The sequence below is a fragment of the Mirounga leonina genome, unplaced genomic scaffold (genome assembly GCF_011800145.1).
Source record: "Mirounga leonina isolate KUSES-001 unplaced genomic scaffold, KU_Mleo_1.0 Mir_127, whole genome shotgun sequence".
NCBI classification, from domain to species: Eukaryota; Metazoa; Chordata; class Mammalia; order Carnivora; family Phocidae; genus Mirounga; species Mirounga leonina.
The window spans coordinates 72,337,289-72,360,956 of NW_023270316.1; the positions used below are offsets into that span (position 1 = coordinate 72,337,289).

General features: G+C 38.4%; 1 long non-coding RNA gene across 1 annotated transcript in view; it reads left to right on the top strand.

The window, feature by feature from the left end:
• Positions 1–23,177, top strand: part of LOC118009552 — a 28,709-nt gene extending 5,532 nt beyond the window's left edge. The window contains exons 2-4 of the long non-coding RNA XR_004678972.1: positions 11,596–11,748; positions 19,911–20,047; positions 22,893–23,177. This is a non-coding gene — a long non-coding RNA (uncharacterized LOC118009552). The remainder of the gene's footprint in view (positions 1–11,595; positions 11,749–19,910; positions 20,048–22,892) is intronic.
• Positions 23,178–23,668: the final 491 nt, after the last annotated feature.

The window sequence follows — 23,668 nt, forward strand, 5'->3', positions numbered from 1 at the left end:
CTCCATAACCTTAACCATACAATTGGATTTATGGATAGATATTATGTTCCCTGTTTTGTTGTTTTCTCACTGTTTTAGTATCTGGGATTAATGCCAAAGGCTGTTCAGACTCACTCCATTTATTAAATTAGAGTGTACAACTAAGTTTGCACAATAGAGTATAGGGAAAAAAAAAGACCTGTTTGTTTATTGTTCTAGTTAGGTGTTTTTACATCAGCAAGAAAGAAAAGTATTATTTCTCAAATACCTCAGTGAAATTGCCTGACAAATAGGATATCATGGTTAACAGAATAATTGCCTGATGCCTGGTCATTAGGAAGAGCTCCCTGCCTTACTCCAAACCATCTTCCATAGTGCTGCCAAGGATGTTTTGTCCCCTAAAATTCAAATCTACTACTTAAAGCCCTTCAATAGCTCCTTGTTGCCCACCCTACAGGATTAATTCCAGACTCTTTAGAGTGTCAAACAGGACTTTTGTGATCTGACTGCCAACCTCATCTCATTCTTAAATCCTTTACTCTGGTCATATTAAATTACTTGGAATTCTTTGAAAATGTTGTGAATTTCATGCCCTGTACTTTTACTCCTATCTTCCCCTTTTTTCCCAGAAGGCTCTGTTGCAGTGTCTCAGGGCAAGCATCACTTCCTCTAATGAAGCCTTTCCTGGCTTGCTCTACTGTCCTGCTTTCCCCCTTCCAGGGAGGCTAGATTGGTGCTCCATTGCATATACATACAGAAATCGTATAACAGCATCTGTAATACATTGTTGCCCTTCTTCTTTTCACATGTGCCTCTTCTTGTTAGACTGTAAACTCCATTCACCATCTTTGTTGGAGCTGATTGTATCCTTTTGTAGCTCTCATCTTTCATTAGGTACATTGTAATAGCCTTTCAGCTGGCCTGCCTGCCTCTCTCCTTGCTCACCTGTTCCCTAATCCATTCTCCACATCATCATCACAGTCAGTAGACTCAAGGAACAATGGCTGCATGTTTCAAAGGTCTGGTGGTTGAGACTGGGTGAAATTAGCTCCAGGGCACAGTTAGCACCGAGTTGAATTTATTTCCTACAGTAAGTATTAAGACTGCCATGGCCCTAGCACCCTGCTGAGAAATTCCAGAATGTGGTAGGGGAGGAGTAAGGAGTTAAGTAGGAAAGTACCTGTGAGAAACTAGGTGAAGAATCATGCAAGTCACAGATCCAAAAAGATAATGAAGTCAAAAAAACATTGTCCAGGGGATGGAGGGATGGGTTAAATAGGTGATGGGGATTAAGGAGTGTACTTGTCATGATGAGCATAGGGTGATATATAGAAGTGTTGAATTACTAGATTGTACACCTAAGATGAATATAACACTGTATGTTAACTAAGTGGAATTAAAATTAAAAAACAAAACAAAACAACAAAAAACACTGTCCAGTGACCAAAAGTAGTTGCAAAATTCTTCGGAGCTGAGAGGGACCTACAGTGTGGAAGATACAAAGAGCAACAGAAGTCAAAGTCTTGTCAAAATACATTCCATGAGAACCTGAAATTACAAAATAGTGTAGTTTGTATGTGACTAATTGTAACATAAAATAATTTCTTCCTTTACCACTGTATTTATTAAAGGATTGTTCTGAGACATCCTTTTCTTAAATAGATGTAAAAAGTGATTAAGAATGTGTAAATGCACATTTCTGTCAACAATTAATTTTTTTTTGATCTGATGAGTGAGAAATGATGGCTTATTGTTACTTCAGTGTGATTCTTCCTGATTACTGGTAAGATAAAGCAGTTTTTCATATTTGTTTATTGTTTAGATTTGCTTTCCTGGAAATGCCTATTCACACATCCTTTTCTCATTTTTCTATGGAGTTTTTCATCTTCCTATAAATTTGTAGGTGCTCATATACTATAAATGTTAACCTTTGTCTTATGCATCACAGATATTTTTCATAATCTCTAATATTTTTCTTTTGGCATCTTCCAGCTATACTCTCTTTTTATTTATTCATTTATTTTTTTTAAAGATTTTATTTATTTATTTCACAGAGAGAGAGACTGCGAGAGGGGGAACACAAGCAGGGGGAGAGGGAGAGGGAGAAGCAGGCTTCCCGCTGAGCAGGGAGTCCGATGCAGGGCTCGATCCCAGGACCGTGGGACCATGACCTGAGATGAAAGCACACGCTTAACGACTGTGCCACCCAGGTGCCCCTGTACTCTTTTTTTAAAGATTTATTTATTTGAGAGAGAGCGTGTGCACAAGCACAAGTGAGAGGGGCCAAGAGAGGGGGAGAGAGAGAATCTCAAGCAGACTCTGCTGAGCTTAGAGCCCAATGGGGGCTCAGTCTCACAACACTGGGATCAGGACCTGAGCCAAAACCAAGAGTTGGATGCTTAATGGACTACTCTACCCAGGCACCCCATACATTTTTAAATAAATGTCTCTTTTCCTTTATAACTTCCTGGCTAACTGTTTCAGTTGAAAACATTTCCCTAACCCCTAGTATATGAATTTATTCTCAAATTTTATTCTAAAATACTATTTCTCATACTCTGTTTTTAGTTCATATGGAACTTACTTTTCAATATAGATTGAGAGGAATCTAATTTTATTTTCCTCCAAAGGCATATTAAAATCCTATTTACACTAAGATACATTTTGAGACTCTCCACTCTAATGATCTAAATAGTTTTGCAAACAGCAAAACTAGCTAACGTTTATTGTGCCTGTATGTGCCAAATACTGTCCTAAGCACTTAACATATTTTAGCCCATTTAATCTTGGCAGCAACATTATAGGTCAATTCTAATAGTCCACATGAACTTTAAAATGCTTTTATCAAATTAAAAAGAAACCATTAGGATTATGATTGGGATTGCATAACATTTATACATTGATTTTGGGAAGAGTCACATGCTATATATCCTTCAGTAATATTTTATAATTTTCTTCATATGTCTTAAACCTGTCTTGTCAAATTTAGCCTTAAGTATTCTGTACTTTTATCACTAGTACAAATGGAATATATGTCTTTCGTTTTTATTTCTATCTGGCTATTCCTATCAGCATTCTTACCAGTGCCATAAAGATGGTGTGCATTTTAGTCGGGTTAGGGTAAATTATGCTGCAGTGCGAACCCGAAGGTCTCAGTGGTTTGTGTTGACAATCTGCTCATATTGCATGTCCATCACAAGCTGACAGCAGATCAGCTTCACACCATCTTCACTGTGGGACCCAGGCTAACGGAGTAACTGCTAAGCACATTGCAGCTTTGTAGTAGAGGGAAGGAAATCAAGGTACAGCATCTTATGGCTCTTAAAGCTTCTACAAAGAAGTGTCCCACATCCCCTACCCTCACATTTCATAAGCCAAAGCAAGACATATGTTCATATCTGATATTGAAATGTCAAGAGATCCATAATCATTTTACAGGAAAGGGCCCTTCAAGTCACAGTGCCAATGGGATTGAAATGATCTTCCAACAGGAAGGACAACAAATATTTTGATCAGTAATACAAACTGTCACAGTGTTTTGCTTTTAAGATTGAGAAATCTTAGAAAATAATATGTGTGTGATAAACATCACTGTTCAACCATATCCATTTCCTCTCTACTTCTAAATGTGTAAGAAGATTATACTTTTAGGGCGCCTGGGTGGCTCAGTCGCTAAGCGTCTGCCTTTGGCTCAAGTCATGATCCCAGGGTCCTGGGATCGAGCCCCGCATCGGGCTCCCTGCTCGGACGGAAGCCTGCTTCTCCCTCTCCCACTCCCCCTGCTGGTGTTCCCTCTCTCGCTGTCTCTCTGATAAATAAATAAAATCTTAAAAAAAAAAAAGATTATACTTTCTTACCTCTTAAAATTAGATATAGCTGTGTGACTAATCTTGACCAATGAAAATGTGAGTGGAAGTGATATTTTTCACTTCTGCATGGAAGCATTGAGGAGTTGGAGCATGATTCTTCATAATATCTTCCCTGTCTTGGTGATTACGGAGGTATGTGTTGATATGGAAGTGTCAAAAGACCAAAGTAGTTAGAATGCTGGGCCTTAATGGAGAAGATAGTTGCCCTGGATGCTATCCAGGTGAAGGGTCTTTGTGGTTTTAAATCACTGAGATTTAAGGGTTTTTTGGGGGGTGGTGGGGTTCTTCTTGGGTTTACTACAGCATAACCTAGCCTATCCTGACTAATACAGCATACATATTTTAAATATTTCAACAAACATGTGTGTGTATTCATATATATATTCATTTCATATTTCATATATATTCATTTATGCATATTGTTATATAGGACAAAGTCCTTTTCTTTAAGTATGGGTCCACTGATTTGGAGTACCATGATATCTTTCTTGCATAAACCACATTCATAATGCATCCTAAACAATTTGCAGTTTACATTTCTCTACCATGGGTCAAGAACTATACTTGCAGTAAAATGTAAATGTAGAATCTTACAACTTCCTCCTCCTGTTTTATAATTGTCACACTGAAACCAACAGCACTGTAACTTGCCTTTATTGAATCTTTCTAAACAATTTTTTAAAGAGAGAGAGTACAGGGTGGGGTAGGGGAGGGAGAGGGAGAGGGAAAGGAAGAGAGAGTCTTAAGCAGGACTCCGTGCTGAGCACAGAGCATGATGTGGGGCTTGATCTCACGACCCCGAGATCAGGACCTGAGCCGAAACCAAGAGTTGGACGCTTAACTGACTGTGCCACCCAGGCGCCCCTTGAATCTTTCTAAAGCAGACAACTAACAGTTTTCATAAAAACAATTCATTCTTTTCACATTATTATTTATTGGATTCAGTAATACTTATTTAAATTACTTAGTTTTAATAGCAGTACACCTGTCATAAAAAAAATTTTAGGAGAATGCACAACTGGATATTAGTAAGCATACAACTCAACTGGTGAAGTGGAATACATGGTTATCTCACAAGGTAAGGGCATTTAGCCTGCCATAGGTAATAGTTTGTAAGTTCTACAGATGAAATTGAGAACTTGTGTAAATCCCGCAGTTGTGTAGAAGTGAATTAAGAAAGCTTCTACCATATAGAGAACAATGTGCACACACATCTCTATGTATGTTTATATACATATATGTGTCTCTGTATTATATTTATCTTGTTTCCAGCTACATTACTCAATTATCTTGTTAATTCTAGTAGGCCCTTTTTGAAAGCATATCTTGGGGGTTATAAATATGTAATCATATTATCAACAAAAAGATAATTTCTTCTTTACCAAATTTATATTATTTCCTTTCCTTGCTACAACCTTCAAAATAATGTTGAATACATAATGGTGATAGTGGGTCTGCCTATCTTTTTCTTGATTCAGTAAATATTTATAATATTCGATATGAAGTTTCTTAAATATTTTTGTTGGATTTATTAATAGATACCTTATTTTGTGCTATTGTAACTGGTATCCTTTAAAATTAAAATTTTTAGCTGCTTTTTACTGGTATATAGAAATGCCATTAACTTTCATTTATTGATCCTAGATCTAGTAATCTTGATACATTTTTTATTAAAATTTGTGGTAGATTCTTTGAGTTTTACACAATTATTTAATTTGTAAATAATGACAAAATAGTCTCTTCCTCTCCAATTCTAATACTCCTTTGCTATTTTTCTTGATGCTCTGCAGTGGCTAAAATGCCAGCATAAAGTAATTGGGAATTATAATAGTTTATTTCCGTCTTAGTCTTTATTTTTAAAGGAAATGCCTTAAACATTTTTACTGTCAAGTATTATATTTGCTGGAGATGTTTTGCAGATACCCTTTATTAGGTAGGCTAAGGATGTTCTTTTCTATTCCTTTTTGGTTACAAGTTTTTTGCTTGTTTTTATTATAAATGGCTTGTGAGATTTTTTTGAATGTTTTTCTGCCTCTTTTGAAATGACCATATGATTTTTCCCTTTTAATCTATTAATGGAGTAAATTGTGTTAATAAATTTCTAATGGTACAACAATCTTTTTTTTTTAAGATTTTATTTATTTGAGAAAGAGAGACAGAGAGAGAGAGAGAGAGAGAGAGAGCATGAGTGGGGTAAAGGGCAGAGGGAGAAGCAGACTCCCCGCTGATCAGGGAGCCCAATGTGGGACTCCATCCCAGGACCCTGGGATCATGACATGAGCCGAAGTCAGATGCTTAACCGACCGAGCCACCCAGGCGTCCCTCTAATGGTACAACAATCTTCTACTCCTGGAGTAGACTCAATTGGTTATTATATTTGTATATATATCACTTGATACAGTTGCTTATATTTTGTTGAAGATTTTTGCATCCATAATGAAGAGTGAAGTTGGATTATAATTTTTTCTTGTCTGGTTTTGTGTATAAAGTTATACTGGCCTCATAAGTCAGTTAGGGGATGTTCATCCTTTTATACACCCTAAAGGAGTTTACAATTGGAATTATCTCTTTCTTGAATCTTGGTAAACTTGCTTATAAAACTTCCTGGACCTGGTGTTTTCTTTGTGGGAAAATTTTTATTAATGGTTATGGGCTGGGTGGTAATCAAATTATTTAGCAATCAATTTGAATGGTCACACTAATCAATCAGAACTGACCCTGGCCCTAAGCAAACAGAATAGTTTACAATTGCATACAAGCTAAATATCAGGCTTATTTACAATTTTAAATTTCTTAAGTCAGTTTTGTAAATTTGTATTTTCAGAAATTTGCCTATTTTACTTGTTTTTAAATTTATTTAAAAATTGCTTGTAATATTTTATCTTTGTAATTGCTGTTGTATTTATGATTTCCTTTTTCTTAAAATTGTATCTGTTCTCTTTCTTCATCAGTTTGCTAAGGGTTTGCCAGTTTTATTAATTTCTTTTCAATGAATCCACATTTTCATTGTTATCCTTTCTACTGAATGTTTTATTTCATTAATTTTGGTCTTTTTATTATTTCCTTTATTCTATTCTATTTAGATTTTTTGTTCTTTTTATAATCTCAACTTTTTTTATTAATGTATTATAAGGCTATCACTTCCTCCATCTACCACTTTAGCTGTATTTCACAAGCTTTCCTATAGAATTGTTATTGTTGGTTCTAATTTTCTTATTTCCTTTTGCTTTTTTAACCCATGAACAGTTTAGAATTATACTTTTAAATTTCCAAGTTTTGGGGGTTATTTTTTGTTATTGCATTGTGGTCGGAGAATGTGTTCTATATGATAGTGATTTTTTGGCCTTTGTTGAGACTTACTTTCTAGGCTAGTACATTGTCAATTATAACTGTTCCTGGGAACAGAAAGTGTATTCTCCATTTATTGGGTACAGGCATCTATATATGTTTATTAGACCTGGTTTGTTTATTGTGATGGTCAAATCATCCCTATTATTACTGATATTTTTATCTTGTCAATTTCTGGCAAGGATTCGTTCAAGTCTACCTCAATCATAGTGTATTTGTCAATTTCTTTTTCTTGTTTTGTCATTTTTTGCTTGACATTTTTTGAAGCTATCTTATTAGAAGTATGTGAGTTTAGAAATGCTTACGTTTTTCTAATGAATTGGACTTTCCTTAAGTAATAAACCTCTATCTTTAGTAATGTTGTTTACTTTTACTTGTCACTCCTCTGTGAACTTGTTTTACACATCTCATGTAAACAACATGTAGCAAAATTTTGCTTTCTATCTAATCTGATAAAAAGGTTGGCTCACTCACCCTTATTGTTATTTTAATTATTTGAATTTCATTTCTACCATTTTACTTTATGCATTCTATTATTCTGCCTTTTCTATATTCTTTTTTTATCTTCTTGACTTTTTGGGGGGATTGTTTTATGTTTTTGTTTTTTTTTTCCTTAATCTATTTTCCTCTTTATTAGCTTGGAGTTTATACCTTTGTTTCTTAATATTTTACGAGGTGTTCTATAATTTTAACGTACATATGTGTATGTGTAATTTAATAAAGTATGTAACTAATAAAGTGTGTAATTTAATAAGTTTTGAAGTTAGTGTTTTACCCTCCTGAACAAAGTACAGACCTTTGATGCCTTATTCCTGATTATCTCCTCCCAACTTACATGCCATTTTTACCAGCATTTTAGTTGTATATGTATTTTTTAATCTTATAATTAAGACATTACTATCGTTGTTTACCACAGTGATTGGCTAGATTTACCCATGTGTTTATTATTTTCTTTGCTATCTGCTCTGGATCTAAGACCTACTTTCTGGGATGAGTTTTCTTCATCCTGGAATACATCCTGTAGAAATTTCTCTGGTGAGTGATAGTAAACTTTCATTTTGTGTTTGTTGGAAAATGTTTTTATTTTGCCCTCATAAAAGATAGTTTTGCTAGATATAGAAATCTAGCCTGTCAATTATTTTCTCTCTGCATTTTGAAAATATTGTTCCACTGCCTTCTGGCATCCATTGTTGCTGTTGATAAGTATACCATAAGTCTGTTTTTCCCTTGTGGGTAATCTGTATTTTTCTCCCTGGCTGCTTTAAGATTTTCTTTTTGTCTGCATTTGACCACAGTGTGTCTTGGTATGAATGCCTTTTTATTTCTCCCGCCTTGAATTTTTGAGGCATGTGGTAACTTTTATGATAAAACAGGAGGGCCACTCTAAAATGGTCACATTTTACCCTTGCCTATCCTTACCCCCTTATAACACCACTTTCTTTGAATGCAATTGTGGGATCATGAGGTGATAAAAACAAGAATGGAGAAATGGAACCCATGTTCTTGATAACCTCACTGAACACAGATTGCCTACCCCTAGACTTCATGTTATAGGAGAAAAATAATTGCCTTTTTTGCTTAATGTCTACTCTTTAGTCAGATAGTCTGTGGCCCCAAAATAATCTTAAAACATAATACTTTATTTTTCCCTGTGAAATGCAAACAGAACATTGTAACAGAGTAAGTGCTCAATGTTTTTCAAATAACCGCTGCTCATTTTGTATCATGTACCTGAAGAAATCTGTTTTATTTTTATGCATATGTATGCCTTAATTAATGACTAGTAAGAAAAGATTAATCACTTATTAAAGACAACTTGTAGGATTTCACCTTCCATTGAAAATTTATTTGGAAATCTGTATATATTGAGATTACTTTTTAAACTTAGTGTTGTGACTCATGTTGTCATTTAAACAGAAATCTTAGGTCTTACAAGTAAAAGGAAGATCATTTTAAAGTTATTTCTGCTGTTGGCATTCCCATGTCATGCCATTAATTCTTAAGGAGATTTGTTTTAAGTGGGGAACACTGTGAAAATATATTTGTCTTGTTTGGACAAAAGTCATGCAAGTGCAGAAAAATAATTTTAATTGTTAAAAGAAATGAAGAATCTGGTTTATGGATATGTATAAAAACCACTCTTTTGTTTGAATGCTCTTTTGTTTTAATGGTATAGCAGCCATTAAAATTAAAAGACTGGAAATTCTGGGATTCCTGGGTGGCTCAGTCAGTTAAGCGTCTGCCTTCTGCTCAGGTCATGATCCCAGGGTCCTGGGATTGAGTCTTACATTGGCCTCCTTGCTCAGCAGGGAGCCTGCTTCTCCCTCTGCCTGATGCTCCCCCTGCTTTTGCGCACCCTCCCTCTCTATCTAACAAATAAATAAATAAAATCTTTAAAAAAAAAAGATTGGATTCTGTTAAAAGCTCTAAGTGCTTGACTCCAAATGCTTTTTTGCATTTTGTCTTTATATATCTGCACAATATATTTCAAACAATCAGCACTTGATGTTTGAAAAATAACATCCCAACTAATCACTCCAAACAAAATTTAATAATTGAACATTTTAGAATCCCAAAATTCTTCTGTGTATATTAACTCATTGTTATTGGTGGCATTTATCCATACTTCCCATTCCTTTGCTAGTGAATAACTACTTCATTCATTCACCAAATATTTATTTATTAAAGTGCCTACTATTAAAGTAACTAATGGCTTATGGGGTCACAATGCCTGCCAGATATGATTCCTGTCCTCATGGAATTTCAGCCTTAGAGGGAAGCCCTATCAATCAAATAATCAAATAAACAAAAAATTATGGCTTCAGCAAGTGCCACAAAAGAGAAATAAGTGGTCCTAATAAAGGAGATTGGAACTAGTCAGCAAGGTCAGAAAAGGCTTCTTGAGTCTGAAGAGTAGAAGTTAAGTGAGTGAAGGAAGGAGAAAGTGAAAATAGACATAGGCAAGGTACAGTGAGAAGAGGTAGCCTGGTGTATATGAGCGAATAGGAGAAGGCCAGTGTGGCTAGAGCAGGAAATGAAGCTGTTACAGGTGGGTACAGGCAGGAAAATGCAGGGTCTTACACAGGGGGCCACAATAGATGTGGAGTAATGAGGCTAAAACAAGGGATGAGAGTAGCTTGAAGATGGAGAGACGATGGATTTGAGAGCTATTTAGAAGTCAATAATTACAAGTTTGGGTGATGGATCGGTTGTTGGAAATCAGCAGGTGTCAAGGATGACACAATTTTCCAGCTTGTGCAATTTAATGGAGGTAGTAGCATTTACTCAGATATGGGACATTGCAAGGGTACCAGGTTTGGGGGGAAAGTCATGAGTCCTGCCTTAGACATGTTGGGTTTGAGATATCGAGAAGGAAATCCCAAGTAGGCAACTAGATATACAGGCTTTTGGAGCCCAGAAGAGACATCTAAATGAGAGGGATAGATGCAGGTAAGTGGTAGTCTAAGCCTAGGGCACAAGGAAGATCCTTCAAAGAGATAACACTTTAAGACTAGGAGAAGAAACAGAAGCTAAAAGGGAGAGTACCTATCACCTGAGAGGACTTCTCAGAGTTCTCCACTGAAGAACTTCTAAAAGCAGAAGAAAGTGAATATGAATAAGAAGCAATCTGTGGTCAAGACCCAAAACTTGACTGCAGGCATGAAATTTGGGCACACTTTACATTTCAGGAGTACCTAATATATCCTTGTTTGGTTTCATATAACAACAGAAAACAAAACTTTCAGGTTTTACCCTCAAGTGAAATTGATAACTCTAGGAAGGTATTTCTCTTCTGGCTATGTACATCCTCTGATACAATCCTAAACTCTTCTGTCTGGGAGCATGAATGCCCCATTTCAAGAATCATGAAAGTACAATTCCTTTTTAGAAAGCCAGGAAATTGTAAACCCAGAGAGGATGGGAGACTGTCAAAGGTTATACATCAAATTAGTAGCAGAATGCTGACAGAGCCTGGCTCTCATGATTCCTAACCAGTGTTTAACCCATCAGGAAATATCAAATGTCAAACAAAGTTAATAGTTATCAAACACCTACTAAGATCGAGATAGTGTTCTTTCCACTATCCCATAAATCCATGTCAGACTTCTCTAGAGTTTTAGAACCCAGTAATGCCATCTAAGGCATGTGAAATACACAACTCTTGTGTCATTAGGTTTGATCTGTACTCAGAGACCAATCACTCATTCTTAGGAGACAAAACAGATGAAAATTAAGATGAATCAGAGGATCTGGCTTGAGGGGATTGCCCATGTAAGTGGGAAGGAGAAGGAGAGAGTGGGATAGAGAGAGAAAGACAGACAGACAGAGAAAATACAGAGTGGGAAGGAGATTAAATTAATCAGTCCCCATTACTCTTTTTCTTTTCTCTTCCAATCAGTTCCGATGTCTTTTGAAAGTAGGCATATCTTTCTAAGAAGGAGCAATCTGCAAGTGAGCTCGGAGGCAGACGTGACATTGGTTGACCTGTGGGAAGCTCTCATGTTCATCCAATGCTAACTGCATTCTGGGAATACCAGATGCAGTTCTCAAGGTGAGTTTGCTGAGACAGAATGTGATTGTGTCCTGCAGTGGGATGCATAGTGCAAGCATACCAGGGAAGCTCAGAACTCATATTTTAACCTCTTTCTTTCCCTAACACATAGACATACTTTCACAGAAATTAAGGAGCTGGGCTCCTGCAGGGGGTTTCTAAAACGAAAATATACTTGAGAAGTTTGTTTCCCTAGGTGAACACTGCTGGATTTCCCCCTCATTCGGAGTAGGAAATCCCACTTTAAGTTTCTGCATAAACAGAACTGTTCCAATGGCCAGGGCAGTCAATGCAGACTCAGTAGCGTTTCTATAACAGACAGATGGAGATCGAGAAACATGCAGTCATGCTTGGGATTTAAAAGCTGATTCTACAGTTGACCAGATTCCTGCAATCCCCATGACAGATGCATGAGTAAGAGGATTCCTCTGGTCCATCTACCTCATGATCCTTGATTGATGTGGCCCAGCCTTCTTACGGGGTCAAAATGTCACACACATTTTTAAACAATTAAAGTCATCATATCTTAAAATAGGAGAAACAGGAGCCTAGTTGAACATTCTGCCAGCAGCCATTTCTGTCATGAGGAAGATTGCAGCTTGACCTGCTGTTGAGGAGAATGGCTGCAGTGGGGTGTTTGGATTTCCTTCTCTTTCCACTATGTCCCTGATCATTAAAATGGGGGATCTCCACAGAGTTAAAGGTTATTTTACACAGGAAGCACATTCAGTATTAGTACAACAAATGTTTTCCTTTCTTCAGCTATGGAAGAGCTCTACTCACAGGGTCGTGATAAAGCAGAGCATCAGCCCTTTCCGCTCGGATATCAATAAGTCTTACACTTCAAAATTGCTGACCTAAAAAGGATACTTGAGAAGGAGCAGATCTTTTTTTTCTTTTAAAGAAAGCAACACCAGAAGCAGTCCGATTTCCTTGTACACTTAGATGCATACAAAAAAGAAAAGTGAGTCACTCTGAGTTTCTAACTTTAGTTTATAGAAACAAAGCACTGAATCATGTAACTTGTCAAAGAGGACCTAGATATAGTTTTATCTAGATAACGCTCATATTAAAAGAATCTGAAAATCTATTTTTGTGGTAGAGTTATGGGATTGAAGCTACAACTGTCTACTCACTATCAATTTTGCAGATCAGGATGTTGCTATAAAGAACATTCCAGTAGAGGTATTATGGGGCCATCTTATAGCAGAGCCTACGTTCATTCAGAATCAGCCATCCTCAGGTCTAACCTTCTTCACATCCAGAACTGAAAACAACTATGAAATTAACGTTAGGAAAAACATTGTAGACTCAGTCCTAATACTAATGTTAATCATGCTGTGGATGAAGTAAAGGGTTTTTAAAACTCACCTATTCAATCAATTGAAAAGTAAATAAAAACATATATGAGGGGCGTCTGGGTGGCTTGGTCAGTTAAGCCTCTGACTTTGGCTCAGGTCAGATCTCAGGGTCCTGGGATAGAGCCTGGAGGTTGGGCTCTGGGTTCGGCAGGGAACCTGCTTCTCCCTCTTCCTCAGCCCCTCCCCCTGCTCGTGCTCTCTCTCTCTCTCTCTCTCAAATAAAGAAATAAATAAAATCTTTTTATTATTAATCTTTTATTTATTAAAAAAAGTGTATGTAAAATATATCCAATAGGTATAATCCAAACTCCAGTCTTTCTGCAAACCAAAACAACTCTCTTAGACTCCTGAAATAACAGAATTAGCCTACTCAAAATAATTAGTCTTATTTCCCGAATCCTTCCTTATAAAACTAGTCCCCTATCATGTCTTTGATACTTTTTTATTTTATTTTATTTATTTATTTGACAGAGGCATAGAGAGGGAACACAAGCAGGGGGAGTGGGAGAGGGAGAAGCAGGCTTCCTGCCAAGCAGAGAGCCCGATGTGGGACTCGATCCCAGGACCGTGGGACCATGACCTGAGCCAAAGGCAGACACTTAACGACTGAGCCACCCAGGCGCCCTCATGTCTTTGATACTTTTAAACTTACTTTTATTATCTCTAATACATATGAATACATACATACTTTTATTATCCCTAATACATATCTCTAATACATCTCTAATACATATGAAGCTCTTTTAATGTGTATATAATTATAAAATGCCAATCAACAATCACAAGCAATTATTAATAACAATATTGTGAAATAATCTGTAAAATAGTAATAGCAGTCGAGCTGCCTCTTTCACCACTCTGCCCTACTGCCTCCCATTAAAGTAAACTAAGCAAAACAAAGTAAATTTGTTGATTCAGTGCATTCCAAAGCCATGATTTAGGGAGTACCTGGTGTTTGGAATATTTGCATTACTGCACTTCCAACCATGAGAGGTTTTTTTGTTTGTTTGTTTTCTGTAAGATTTCCTGAAGTCATGGTATATCATTTATCACACACACTGCAATTAAATCCAGTCCCACATAGAGATTTAAAGAATGATTGGTTCAACAAAATCCTTTTCAGCATGACTTCTGTCATGTCTATATTTATCAGGGTCACTCTCCTTGCTTTGTGACCTTCCTCCTCACAGCACAAGCCTGTGGACTGCCTACAGATGAGCATTCTGCTAAGAACTTGCATATCATTCCATGAGACTATCACAGAAAGGAACCAAGTTTAAAAGAGAGGTAGTGTTAGACTTCCCTCAACTACTGCCGAACATGCATTATGTTCTTTGTAACTGATTTAAGTTCTTGGACATATATCCGTACTTATCATAAGAAGAGTTGCCGCTTAATGCCAGGTCCTGTGCTGAGCTTGTTTCGTTACCTGTGTTCAATCCTCACAACAACCTTTGAAGTTAAATACTATTACTACTTGCCATTTTGTGAATGAGCAAATTTGGTCTCCATTGACTTGCCCAGATCTTGCCAAGTAAGTGACAGAATCGGTGTGTCAAATTCTAGAGCTCAAGCTCTTAACCATTTTACTATGCTAACTGCGTGGAAAATTCAGCAACACTTCCATAAAAACACAGAAATCACTATCTAGCCACATGCAAAATAAATACTTGTTGAGAGCTTTCATAAAAATTACCAAACGTATTTTGAAGCTGTTTGCAGGCAACACATAAAAAATAAAGAAAAAGAACCACTGTTTCTCTTTGAACAGCATTTTTGTAGCACTTGGTAGGGCCCCTAAGATAGCTGCAGATGGCGGGAGGACCAGATAGATATTACACTATCCAAAGGTGCTTTGGCTAATTACAGTGGTCCCATAAAGAAAGGGACCACCACTATTCAAACTCATGTCTTACATACCACCACAAACTAAACAGAATATATTTCCATCTTGTCCTATTCTGAGACGTTAGCCCATAACTGACTTAAGTAATCACTGACTTAAAGAAACCCCAAATCTGTAGGTACTTAGAGAAAAAAGGCTCTCCTTCTTGAAAAGCCCAGATCTTCCCTTCTTTATCAAAGATAGCACTGAAATCAGCTCAACGTGAAAAGTGGATGGAACTCCGAGGCTTTTACATACAATGAGACAGCAGCCCCTGCAATTCATTCCCACTCCGTGCTGCCCTGATTACTGACTTCCCATACACAAAATAAGGCAAGCCCAAGGTGTCTTCTCTCTCTCTCTCTCCCATAATTTTAAATATGATTGAAAGCATGCTCAAGAAAGCCATTTGCTTGATCCATGTGCTGTCTTCAATCAAATCTCAGCATTCCACTCTAAACACAAAGTATATAGTTTTTTGTGTCAATAAGTATTCAGCTCTGTGAATACGAGGGGTAGGAAGCCTTTGTCTTGGGGGGGTGTGGGGAATCCAAGCTTCTCCTCACCTCCTTCCAGAGCCATCAGAATCCCTTAAAGTGAAAGTACTTGTTATTTGTCTTTAGCAAATAAAACAAACAACAACCCTTTGATTCTTAGGAAGCTCTTTCTTGTTAAGGTAACATTCTGTCTGACTTTTATGTTTCAGCATTCATTGTATATTTAATTATTTTAAAAAGTTTTGTTTTAAACCATTACACTTTTTCATAACATAAGATAAACATGGGCAGGCTTTGTTAAAGATTAAAAATAAATTTCACACAAAACTGCAAAATGTGACAAAGATAATACCACGTGGGGTCGGTATGTTCCAAAACACGATTCTCAGGGGGCCCCTCTAAACACACTGCTTCATTAGAATTCTTGTTCTGAAAGGTTTCAGGAAGCCCCTGACTCCAACCCACCCTTTCCTGAAACTGGTGAAAGTATTAAAAAAAAAAAAAAAAAAAACCACTGAAGTGAAAAAAAAAGAAAAAGGCAGAATTTCAACACATCAGGGAGGCTTTTTTTGTTTTGTTTTAAGGTTTTATTTATTTGAAAGAGAGAGAGTGTGTGAGAGAGAGAGCACAGGTGGGCGGGGGTTGGGGGGAGAGGTGAGGAGCAGAGGGAAAGGGAGAAGCAGGGTCCCCACTGAGCAGGGAGCCCTACCTTAGCAACATGACCTGAGCCAAAAGCAGACGTCTAAGTCTAACTGACTGAGTCACCCAGGCGCCCCAGGGAGGCATGTTTTGTCTCTTTTTAGACTGTTAACCGTGTTCAAAAATGCATTGATACTAACTCTGTAATACCCTTCAAACAGAGAACACACTGGGATAACAATTACAAAAAGAAATATATTTATATCTCTTTTACTAGAAATATTATCAGATGACTGATATTAATTCAACTTGAGAATAATTAGTAGATTATATTACTACATGGAAAACATCATCTCTCTTCAATCTACTGGAGTTTGGTTGTAATCTTGTATAAATAAGTCTTCCCTTTTGGAAATGTCAAAAGAGAGAGAAACAGGTTTCCCTCTGTGCCTTATTTTTCAGGCTTATTCCCCAGAATCTGTGAATTTTCTTTTCTTTTCTTTTCTTTTTTAAGATTTTATTTATTTATTTGTCAGAAAGAGAGAGAGAGCACAAACAGGGGGAGAGGCAGGCAAAGGGAGAAGCAGGCTCCCCGCTGAGCAAGGAGCCTGATGTGGGTGGGACTCAATCTTAGGACCCTGGGATCACGGCCTGACCAAAGGCCAACTCTTAACCAACTAAGCCACCCAGGCGTCCCAAGAATCTGTGATTTTTCACTTGCTCTTCCATTTTATCCTTTCTTTCTACTGCAATACATTTCCTCTTTCTGCTTAGGAGAGCCATCTCCCCTCTTGGATTTGGGACTGGGATGTCTGAAATACGAATGCAGTTCTTGGAGGGGCGCCTGGGTGGAGCGCCCCACACTTGATTTCGGCTCAGGTCATGATCTCAGGGTCGTGGGATCGAGCCCAGTGGGGAATCGGCTTGGGATTCTCTCCCTCCCTCTCCCTCTGCCCCTCCCCCTGCCCTCTTTCTCTCTCTCTCAAATAAATAAATCTTAAAAAACGAAACAAAAAAAACCCTAAATGCAGTTCTTGGAACAGACAGTAGGTGGAGTTGAAAAGCCATGTCTCTCAGCCAGCCTTCATTTCTGGAAGTCCCAAGGCAAAAGTGTGAGAAGTCCGATGTAATGGGATAGGGGATAAGAGCTGCCCAGGAGAGAGAGGGGGACAGACTGGAATCAGAACACATGGCTGTCTCCTCCTCCCTTAGGTATCCACGTTTATGAATAGGACCCAGCTTCCTTACTTTCAAATAGAAAACGATTAGACCCCAATTTAGGAATTCTACCCCAGCTGAAGCAATTCAGTATTTTAGACCCAACTGATGCTTTGCACAAGGATTTTACAAACTAATGCCAATGATATTACAACATCTAACATGCCAGTGTCATTTGCTGAAACTAAGCAAAGATGTACACATGTAAATGCAATAAAGTATAAAAAGTGGTTTTAAAAAAAAGTTTACAATTACAAGAGTCCTTTTATAGATTCTCTCCTAGCCTCGGGTTCCTGGAAGGAAATATTTTCCATAGGGAATAGTGAAATAGAAAGGTTTTCTAGGGTTTGCCTAAGAGAACAGTTAGAAAATGGACTGCCCAAAGATGTAAAAATGGAACTGTAACTATGGTACTTGGCTCAGAATGGAATGTGATAGGCCATCGGGAAGGAATGCTATTTGTGCTCCCTGGAATGAAGTGGGACTTATTATTCTTTCCCAGGACCAAAAAATTGACAATTGGTTGGCCTAAATGAAATTGTCACTCTTTGGACAGAGTTGTGGGAATTCAAAAAAAGACAGAAAGTTACAAGTTTAAGTACATTGTGGTTCTGGCATCAGGCCACTGCAGTCTGTGAAAAGTAGGACCAAAAGCAAATTAATTCAGGGTGAAACTTCATAAAAACTGGAATTATATAATCTTGGGATTGGAGATCACGTCTTCCGACCTCCCACCAAAAGCAAAACTCCCCAGAAGGACATCTCCGAAAGATGACCCTCCAGACATTTTCTGGAACACTTTGAGGAAAGAGCTCTAACAACTTTTCGGAATGCCCCATTCCATTCTTGAACCCCTGATTTCAGCATTTCTTAAACGATGGTGGGGAATCTGCAACACACAGACATATTCCTGCAGGTCTAAGAGTTTTATACAAGACCGAGAAATTTTGTCTTTTCATTTGGACAATGAACTAGAAAGAACTAATACATAAGCATGTTATGGTGACCCTTTTTTTAAAATTAGACTTTTTGTTTTTTGAGCAGTTTCAGGTTTACAGAGAAAATGAGCGGAAAGTATACAGTTCCCATATACCCCTAAACACTGTACCTCTAATTTCCTTATTATTAATGACTTATATTAATGTGTACTTTTGTTACAATTGATGAGCCAATATCGATAAATTCTTGCTACATTTTTAAAGTTTATTTATTTATTTATCTAAGTAATCTCTACATCCAATGTGGGGCTCGAACTCATGACCCCAAGATCAAGAGTCATGTGCTCTACTGACTGAGCCAGCCAAGCACCGCTCTATATATTGCTATTAACTAAAGTTCATTCTTTACATTAAGGTTCACTCTTTGTGTTGTACATTCTATGCGCTTTGACAAATGTAGTGAAATCTTTTTATCTGAGGACCACCAGAATATATTTGTCAGTGCTTATTTTGTTTATGGGCTACGAGAGTAGCTCTACTTTAATTGTTTGGGATGAATAAGAAAAGAACAGTGTTGGATTCAACAGGCAACAAATGGTGTCAGTTTTAGTGAAAGAAAGTGCATCACAGCATGCCTCCTAAATGAAGGTTTCTCTGCGGTTCAGAAAAAAGAAATAGGTTTGGGTTATCACAGTTTATGTGGTGGTCTGCACCTGCCCAAGACAAAGCCATTGATACCATAGTCAGGTTCTGAATGGTGATTTTGTTTCAGCAAAACAAAATAATCTGTCACGTTGAAATACGGTTATTTAAATATTGTTGCCATCGCTTTGTTTGCATTTAATTTATACATTTGTAGATGTAGTTTGTACCTTTAATTTGTAAATTTGCGTAACTGTAAGCATAAGGACTTTGTACCTAGCTGTATGCCTATAATTAAGAAACATCATAGAAAAAATGTTTGTAAACCTTGGGGATTTGCAAGAGTATTTTTTCTCTATCAGAAGGTCTGTATACGACTCAGATTTAAGAAACTCCATTCTAAGCATTAGTTTTTCCCTATATGGAGTGCAGAGCTGACTCCTTGCGATCTGCACGCACTTATTCTAGTTCTGTCCCCTAGAACCTAATGCTTCCTCCACACAACAGCCCCTCTAAGTATTTAAGTGGAACAGTTGCTTAGTTTGTAGCTTTCTCTTTTACAGTTTAAGGGGCTGCAACAGATCAATATAGATTGAATATATGTATCATTCCTGGAGGGCAAATTATAACCCTACTCCACCCCCTTCCACTGGTTGTCACACACCAGGGTATTAGAGCTGAGGCTAAGATCTGCTTCTCTCATTTACCAGCTCTCTCAAAAGTGAAAACAAGCTCAGCCTGGCCTGATTTGTTCTTAGTGAGTTCATATCAACTCTTGGGGTGCTTCCTTTTCTGAATGTTCATGGTCACGTCCAACTGAAGTGTTATAGTTTCTGTAATACAGCCTTTACCCATTTGAAAACCGGGACAATGTTTTCCTATAACCAGTGCTTTGGAAACTCTCATTCTATATGATTTCCCAAAGAGAACTGGGAGTGGTTCTCCAGGCAAAACCTCGTGTTATTTTTTCCCATTACTATAGTTATAATTACCTGGAATGAAGGATGAGCAGAGCTCACTGGAGAGTACTGAATCACTGACAACCAAAAGCATTAAGAAGTTACTGCCTGGAGTCTTTGAAGCTCTGGTTGAAGTTGCGATTTTGGGTTTGGGGTCAAGGTAAGCTGGACCTAAGGGCTCTGTGGAATTGGAAGAGGTATTAGCTGGTTGCTAAAACAAAATAAGGACTCTATGAGAAGAATCCATTCTTCTTCTTTTTTTATATATATTTTTTATATTTTTTAAAGATTCTATTTATCTATTTGAGAGAGAGAGAACGAGAGAGAGCACATGAGAGGGGGGAGGGCCGGAGGGAGAAGCAGACTCCCCGCAGAGCAGGGAGCCCGATGCGGGACTCGATCCAGGGACTCCAGGATCATGACCTGAGCCGAAGGCAGTCGCCCAACCAACTGAGCCACCTAGGCGCCCTCCATTCTTCTTCTAGCATGAAAGATGACAGTGTGTCTCTGACCAAAAAGAAAGTCAACAGAAAAACCGAAGAAAAAGTAGAAGTCAGTGACTTCAAGAATTGAGATCAGGTTGGCATGAGGTGTGAGGAAAGTTTTCCTCAAATAGGATGTTGAAGAATGAGCACATAGGAGAGCCTATCCTGAAGTACCATATATATGGATGCCCACAGAAGTTGTGTGTATGTATACGCACATGCGTGTGTGTGTGACACAGAGCAGAACTAGAGGGGAGGCAATTTTGCAAGCAGTCTAACCTACACAGCTTGACCTTCAAAGACCAGGAGAAAGAGCATTCTTACCAGCTACCTTTCAGTAATGTGATTTTGACTAATGTTTGCATTTAATTATGGGACCTTTAAGAGGAAACTACAAATTTTGATCGTTCAAAGCCAGGAGGTAACTTCTGTTGGAATCAGTGGTGATGAGGAAGGCTGTATAGGAGAGCCAAGGCCAACCCTTGCTGATTCAGGTGTACTGCTTTGATATACTACTGGTTACATAAAGACAAGCCCGGGTATTCTGCATGTAACAAAGGAGCATAGATGGTGAAGACAGACAAGTCTGCATGAGGGTCCTTGCTCCATCATTTACTAGGTGTGACCTGAGCAAACTTACTTCTCTGCTGCACATTTTTGATCCTTGGTAAAATAGGGTGATAACAATATACTTAGCTCACAGGGTTGTGGAGAGAATGAAGTGAGTTAAGGTATACATGAAGTACTTAAAGAGTAGCCCATGGCAAGTGTCATAATGTGTAAGAATTATTATTTTACCTTGGCCTTCCCTATAAAGGAAGTTGGGAACATGGGTATGTGGCTAAGGAAAAAGGAATGACTGCAAGTGACTTAAAGTGATCATGACTGTCCCCTGGTGTTGTCACAGGAGGTCTTTCCCTGAGAACAGGCATTCCTCCCCTGGCAGCTACAGAAAATCTGAGCTGTGTCAGCAAGGACAAAGACGGAAGGTAGTAAGGCCGGTTGGAGAAGCTGCAGACTGTGTTTGCCACACACCTTGATGTGCAAGTGAGGCGCAGAGAAGCATGAAGCCCCCCGGGGGGGCACAGCTCCTTGGAAGTTAACCGTGGCAAAATCCAGGGCTCTTGTTTCACTATTTCTTTTTGGCACGAAATTATTTGACAGCTCCATGCTTCTGAACTATCATGGCCCTGGTACAAAGTTCTGATATACAAAAATGTATAGATCCTAGCACTTCTGAAGAACAAAGTACAGCTCTTCCATGAACGTGCACCAGTCTCCTAAGTGTCAATTAAAATAACAGCACATCCGATTGGGAGCACATCCCGCATAGGCTACTTGGTCATGATTTTCAGGGTGTCTTCGTCTGAGATGTTCTGCCTGGCTCGTTTGCCGAGAGATCTTCCAGTATCTTTTTTTTTTTTTTTAAAGATTTTATTTATTTATTTATTTGAGAGAGAGAGCACACACATGAGAGGGGGGAGGGTCAGAGGGAGAAGCAGACTCCCCGCCGAGCAGGGAGCCCGATGCGGGACTCGATCCCGGGACTCCAGGATCATGACCCGAGCCGAAAGCAGTCGCCCAACCAACTGAGCCACCCAGGCGTCCCAGATTTGCCAGTATCTTTAAGAACATATGACACTTCCATTCCTGGGCATATATACTCCCTGCTTTTAGAGTTCAGACTGAAAGGAGTTAGCTACTTGCTGCCAACCCACTCATTCCATTTTGAAGCAATGCACACATCCAATATTAGAGGGAGAGTTAAATGCTGATTCCATTATGAAATATGCGGAAACTCATCTCATCAATGTAAAGGCTGTGTAGCAGCAAGAAGTGTTGGTGTTGTAATTCATGTTAAGGAAACAGAGCAGTATAGCAGACGCTCTGGGTCCGCCCCTGTCACTCAGGGCTCTCAGTCTTTCCAGCCAAGTTCCAGCTGCCAGATTGAGCATCTCTGAACCTGGTGGCTCTTTCTTGACCACCCCCACCTGGGGACATACCCAGAGCTGAAGAATTGGCTCCCCTTCTCCACCCTCCCCCCACCAGCAGTCCTCAAACAATGACTGTGGGGAGTTGATGTATAAAGGGCCCAGCTCCATCACCCTAGAGTAGAATTATTCTGAGGTGTGTGTTTTGCATCATGTCCCCAAATTTTCTTGGGGAATACGCTTCTATCACTTCCCAAGTACACTTTTCATTGACTGTTTCCCCTCCCTATAGTACTTCCCCACTACCCAACCAGCATTGCCTGCATTTCCCACAGAAATTACTATTTCTCAGGGTCTGCTTCTGGGCCAATCCAAACCAAGACCTGCAGACTAGGGAAAGGAAGACTAGCTCTCTTTGCCACCATAGCTGATGTGTGGCAGGCCAGGATGAAAAGGAAATAACCACAATGGCAAGCATTGAATGGGGATGGTGAGAGCACGTTAGAGTTTATGCCCTCTATCTTCTAAACTTTCGGTGAAGTTGTTATATGACTTTTAAATGTCTTTTTTGTCTTCTATTTTTAAACAGCAATGAAAACATCTGCATGCCCCAAATCCACATGCCCAGAAGGCTGGAAACAGACGTAAGCAATAGCTATGGAAGAAGTGGGCTGCCCCCAGAATAGTCTGCTGTAAGGAGAACAGGTGAAAACACAGGAGGAACTGAAGTTTGGGAGCAGGTCAAGAGTGGAAGGATATAACCTCGTAGAGACCAGACCTCAATCTGGTCCACATTTAACATCTACCTAAACTCAGAGTTTACTTTGTTTAGCACCAAAGTACAGAAATGTCTCTTTTTTTCAAAGAATAAACTATAAATACAAACACATATTGCATTCATTCCTATTTTTTTCTGAATTCTAAATAACTAAGCTTTTTTTTAGAAAATTCCTTCCTAGATAAGTGAAATCATTTCTGTTTTAAAATTGTGATCTACAGTTTATATGATCAGAGCTTCTTTTATTTTACTGAGCTATTTTCCATGTAAAATCTATTTTTAATCTGAACAGGTGAATTTAGTTATCTTGCTTCTAGAAATATTTTAACAGGCTGCAGAAAATAACATATTTCTTAATTTTTTCATCATTTTCTTCTTTAGAACACTTGATTTATTTTTTTAAAAGATTTTATTTATTTATTTGACAGAGAGAGAGAGAGAGCACAAGTGGGGAGAATGGCCGGCAGAGGCAGAGGGAGAAGCAGCCTCCCCGCAGAGCAGGGGAAGCCCGATGTATGACTCGATCCCAGGACCCCAGGATCATGACCCGAGCAAAAGGCATTTGCTTTACCAACCGAGCCACCCAG